Here is a 6,000-nt window from a genome sequence, read left to right as displayed (position 1 = left end):
TGAATAATAATTAGATAGCAGACATACAACAGTATGGTGAAAAACATTTTCCTTTATCATGGTTAGGCAAGTTCTTTGAATTAAATATAGCCCCATAACCATTTGTTTATTTTTTATTTTAAAAAATTAAAAAATTAGACTTTCATCAGCCACCTCGTTGCAGGTGTGCAACAACTGTCTATGTTATTGTCAGTGGAATTGGAGGGGCTCTGGCTAAGTTATGACACCACAGAATATTGTGTTCTGCATTACCTGTAATTTGAACAAGGAACATGGAAAGGCATCAAATGATGTTACGCGTGAAGTTTCAACAACTTTATTGATATCTTCATATGTTACACCAGTTGAGATGGCGTGAATGCAGATGAGCAGCAGTTCTGGTGTTGGGTGCTGCCTCCATGGTGTGTTCACCTGTGTACCTGTGTGTGGTGTTGGATGCTGCCTCCATGGTGTGTTCACCTGTGTACCTTTGTGTGGTGTTGGGTGCTGCCTCCATGGTGTGTTCACCTGTGTACCTGTGTGTGGTGTTGGGTGCTGCCTCCATGGTGTGTTCACCTGTGTACCTGTGTGTGGTGTTGGGTGCTGCCTCCATGATGTGTTCACCTGTGTGTGGTGTTGGGTGCTGCCTCCATGGTGTGTTCACCTGTGTACCTGTGTGTGGTGTTGTGTGCTGCCTCCATGGTGTGTTCACCTGTGTACCTGTGTGTGGTGTTGGGTGCTGCCTCCATGGTGTGTTCACCTGTGTGTGGTGTTGTGTGCTGCCTCCATGGTGTGTTCACCTGTGTACCTGTGTGTGGTGTTGGGTGCTACCTCCATGGTGTGTTCACCTGTGTACCTGTGTGTGGTGTTGGGTGCTGCCTCCATGGTGTGTTCACCTGTGTGTGGTGTTGGGTGCTACCTCCATGGTGTGTTCACCTGTGTACTTGTGTGTGGTGTTGGGTGCTGCCTCCATGGTGTGTTCACCTGTGTGTGGTGTTGTGTGCTACCTCCATGGTGTGTTCACCTGTGTACCTGTGTGTGGTGTTGGGTGCTGCCTCCATGGTGTGTTCACTGTGTCTGTGTGTGGTGTTGGGTGCTGCCTCCATGGTGTGTTCACCTGTGTACCTGTGTGTGGTGTTGGGTGCTGCCTCCATGGTGTGTTCACCTGTGTGTGGTGTTGGGTGCTGCCTCCATGGTGTGTTCACCTGTGTACTTGTGTGTGGTGTTGTGTGCTGCCTCCATGGTGTGTTCACCTGTGTGTGGTGTTGGGTGCTGCCTCCATGGTGTGTTCACCTGTGTACCTGTGTGTGGTGTTGGGTGCTGCCTCCATGGTGTGTTCACCTGTGTACCTGTGTGTGGTGTTGGGTGCTGCCTCCATGGTGTGTTCACCTGTGTGGTGTTGGGTGCTACCTCCATGGTGTGTGTTCACCTGTGTGTGGTGTTGGGTGCTGCCTCCATGGTGTGTTCACCTGTGTGTGGTGTTGTGTGCTGCCTCCATGGTGTGTTCACCTGTGTGTGGTGTTGGGTGCTGCCTCCATGGTGTGTTCACCTGTGTGTGGTGTTGGGTGCTGCCTCCATGGTGTGTTCACCTGTGTACCTGTGTGTGGTGTTGGGTGCTGCCTCCATGGTGTGTTCACCTGTGTACCTGTGTGTGTTGTTGGTGTGCTGCCTCACCTGTTCACCTGTGTGTGGTGTTGGGTGCTGCCTCCATGGTGTGTTCACCTGTGTACCTGTGTGTGGTGTTGGGTGCTGCCTCCATGGTGTGTTCACCTGTGTACCTGTGTGTGGTGTTGGGTGCTGCCTCCATGGTGTGTTCACCTGTGTGCCTGTGTGTGGTGTGTACTTGGTGCTGCCTCAGGTGGTGTGTTCACCTGTGTCACCTGTGTGTGGTGTTGTGTGCTGCCTCCATGGTGTGTTCACCTGTGTACCTGTGTGTGGTGTTGGGTGCTGCCTCCAAGGTGTGTTCACCTGTGTGTGGTGTTGGGTGCTGCCTCCATGGTGTGTTCACCTGTGTGTGGTGTTGGGTGCTGCCTCCATGGTGTGTTCACCTGTGTGTGTGTGTGGTGTGTGCTGCCTCCATGGTGTGTTCACCCTGTGTACCTGTGTGTGGTGTTGTGTGCTGCCTCCATGGTGTGTTCACCTGTGTGTACTGTGTGTGGTGTTGGGTGCTGCCTCCAAGGTGTGTTCACCTGTGTGGTGTTGTGTGCTACCTCCATGGTGTGCCTCACCTGTGTGTGGTGTGTTCACCATGGTGTGTTCACCTGTGTGTGTGGTGTGGTGCTGCCTCCATGGTGTGTTCACCTGTGTGCCTGTGTGTGTGTGGTGTTGGGTGTGTGCCTGTGTGTGGTGTTGTGCTTCAAGGTGTGTTCACCTGTGTGTGGTGTTGGGTGCTGCCTCCATGGTGTGTTCACCTGTGTGTGGTGTTGGGTGCTGCCTCCATGGTGTGTTTCACCTGTGTGTGGTGTTAGGTGCTGCCTCCATGGTGTGTTCACCTGTGTACCTGTGTGTGTGGTGTTGGGTGCTGCCTCCATGGTGTGTTCACCTGTGTGTGGTGGTGTTGGGTGCTGCCTCCATGGTGTGTTCACCTGTGTACCTGTGTGTGGTGTTGGGTGTGCCTCCAAGGTGTGTTCACCTGTGTGTGTGGTGTTGGGTGCTGCCTCCATGGTGTGTTCACCTGTGTACCTGTGTGTGGTGTTGGGTGCTGCCTCCATGGTGTGTTCACCTGTGTACCTGTGTGTGGTGTTGTGTGCTGCCTCCATGGTGTGTTCACCTGTGTACCTGTGTGTGGTGTTGGGTGCTGCCTCCATGGTGTGTTCACCTGTGTACCTGTGTGTGGTGTTGGGTACTACCTCCATGGTGTGTTCACCTGTGTACCTCTGTGTGTGGTGTTGGGTGCTACCTCCATGGTGTGTTCACCTGTCTCTCTGTGTGTGTCTGTTTCACACTACATTCAGCAATATTCCAGCTATAATGACGACTTGTCAGTAATGGCTTCTGGACCACACGATACAGTGATTGATAGTGTGACTGTGAACAATGATCAGTGTCATGAGGTACAATGAGGGAGGGGAATAGGTAAGGGAATATTGTTTTTGTGCTGAAAGCATGAACTAAGGTCTTATAGTAAAATTGAGTTTTAAAGGATTTAAGTGTTTGACCAACAGTGTGACAGTCTTGAGGACATGACCTTGGCAATCATGTGAATGGGAGTTAGCTCCCTTTGTGACTCTGATCGAATTTGAGCAAAGGCAGGTGTGAGGCATGCTCAGAGACATGTTATAAGATTCTTATTCAGCACTAATAATGTTACTTTGGCAAGATGCTGAATGTTTATGTGCCAGAATCATGCTGCCTGTAGGCACAGTTTTATTGAATGTTTGTAAATCTGTCATTAACAGATTGTAGGATTCACTGTGTGAATGTCATGTTTTCTTGACAAGTGTGAACTTCTGTGACAGAATGAGTCCAGTATGCAGACATGCCAGTGGGTGTTTTAAGGATGTTCATATCACACAGCATGACTGTTTTGCATTAGGTGGTAGTGCAAGGTCTGTGTGAAATATTTGTGACAAGTGTCTTTGAAAGACAAGCCCAATGGTTACTGGTACCTCTCTAGAAGGATTTTAACAAAACTACTTGTAGAAGAACGATAACTCCTGTAGTAAAACGCACTGGCATTTTGCTGTTCATATAAAAACATTGTTTCACTATATAATGATAGTAATAATATATACCTTCATGTGTGTTATTTTATGTGCCGTATTCACCTATATAGAACAAAGTGTGTTGCTTGTGGATAAATCTGGTTTACAACCTAACCAGCATACACTAAAACAGGACCAGGCAGGGTTAGCGTGCTTGGTGCACCTTCTACAGTAAACACTTTTATAGTTTTAGGGACTAGCCATTTGTATTGGAACTTCTTCGGTATTTCATATGCCATCCTGACCACAAAATATTGTGCTGCAAGCACTCCACATGGTTCACCACAGTTCAAACTGGCTATTATGGTATTCACCCATTTCAGCTACCTTGTATTACCCATTTTCACTATAATTGATTTCTCCAAGTTTAAGGTTTCAACTCTTGGAATAAAGTCAAAGCCACAAATACTCATGCAGTGCCCGTGATGTTTTATTCTTGTGATGTTGTATATTAAGAACCCCCAGGAAACTGAGACTACTGACAGCCTCACATGAACAATAATTTCAGACAATATGGTCGGACCTCAACTGCATCTATTTATCATTTATAATGGGAGTACATGGTTTCATTAATGTTGAGGCTCCTAATGACAGAATATATTGTGCCCTGTTGACACATGTATTTGTCTGGTGATGCTCTGGTGCAGCATATGAGAACTCGTGATCAAAACAAAGCATTCCACAGTTTTCATATATGAACCATGGATGTTTGACATGAACTCAGTGTTAGTGTAGATTCTGTTGATGGTTCTGTGTGTTCTGTGTTCGTGTGTGTGTGTGTGTGTGTGTGTGTGTGTGTGTGTGTGTTGTGTGTGTGTGTGTGTGTGTGTGTGTGTGTGTGTGTGTGTGTGTGTGTGTGTGTGTGTGTGAAGCAAACAAATGCCAATTTGGCACAAACTCAGTTTTTCAAGGGAAGGCTTTGTGATTTGGTTTTGTTGTTCCAGCTCTGGTCTGGGAGTGAGTATGGTTTTACGCCACTTTTAGCAATATTCCAGCAATATCACGGCAGAGGACACCAGAAATGGGCTTCATACATTGTACCCATGTGGGGAATCGAACCCAGGCCTTCAGCGTGACGGGCGAATGCTTTAACCACTAGGCTACCCCACCAGCGCTAGTACCACATTGAATAAAATCCTCTGATTTCATAACGTTGCTTCAATCGAGGCAACATATGCTGCACATCCCAAGTTATCCTGTATCTATGGTCATAATAAATAAACGTTTACCATTGTCTGACTATGTACATAACAGTGACTTTGATGATGTTACTCAGCATATTCTTGACTCTCCATTTAGTCATGATGGGATTGAAGTTGCCATCAACAACTTAAAGAATAACAAAGCAGCTGGTAAAGACCAATTAATAGCAGAGATGTTTAAATGTGCAAGCGATTTATTTGTGCCATTTATTACTCTACTGTTCAACGCCATGTTTGATGCAGCCATGTTCCCTAGTTCCTGGACAGTAGGTCACATTAACCCAGTCTATAAAAAGGGTGATGATAAGTCTCCGGGGGACTATAGGGGTATCACATTACTCACTGTTTTCAGTAAATTGTATATTTCGGTTCTAAATGCAAGGCTGTGATCTTGGGTTAAAACAGAGTTGTATCTTCATCCGTTATTATTCAGTTTTTTTATTAATGATCTAAACTCTAAAAGTGGTATTATAAGGGTCAGTTGCAGTGTCTCCCTTCATATAAATATCTAGGTGTAGTCTTTTTCAAAAAGCTTATCCTGGTCAAGACACATTGATAATATTGTTTTACAAGCAAAACAGGCTTTCTCTTTGGCATCTTACTCTCTTTTTCACATATTAAACCATTGCCTTTGAGATTTTCTTTCAGTATCTTCGACTCTAAGGTGCTTCCAATTCTGATGCATGGTGTTGACGTCTGGGGATTATATGCTTGTAAAGAAATAGAATCAGTCCATATTCTGGCCTGTAAACGTGTCTTGGGTGTAAAGTCAGCAACATCTAATGAAGTTTTTGGAGGGGAATGTGGCAGAAACTACCTCTACGCTGTCAGATACGCAAAAGTTTCAGAAACCCTCAAGTTGTACTGTGTATACGATGAGTAATTTTATCAAATGGTATGACATAAGGCAGAACATATATAACACTGCATATGGGCTGGTATATGTTCCAGGCCTTCATGTACTTGTATAGCACCCCGTAAAATGATGCATCACTGTACATGGACTGTTATATCGTCCATGGCTTGATACACTTGTATAAAACCTTATGAAATCTATTGTATCACTGCATATAGACTGCTATACCACCCATACATTGATGTACTTGAATGAGTGA

The sequence above is a fragment of the Haliotis rubra genome, unplaced genomic scaffold, assembly GCF_003918875.1.
Source record: "Haliotis rubra isolate DU_JTF1 unplaced genomic scaffold, ASM391887v1 Scf1103, whole genome shotgun sequence".
Taxonomy (NCBI): domain Eukaryota; kingdom Metazoa; phylum Mollusca; class Gastropoda; order Lepetellida; family Haliotidae; genus Haliotis; species Haliotis rubra.
The sequence above is the reverse complement of the archived record's forward strand: the minus strand, read 5'-3'. Positions refer to the sequence as shown.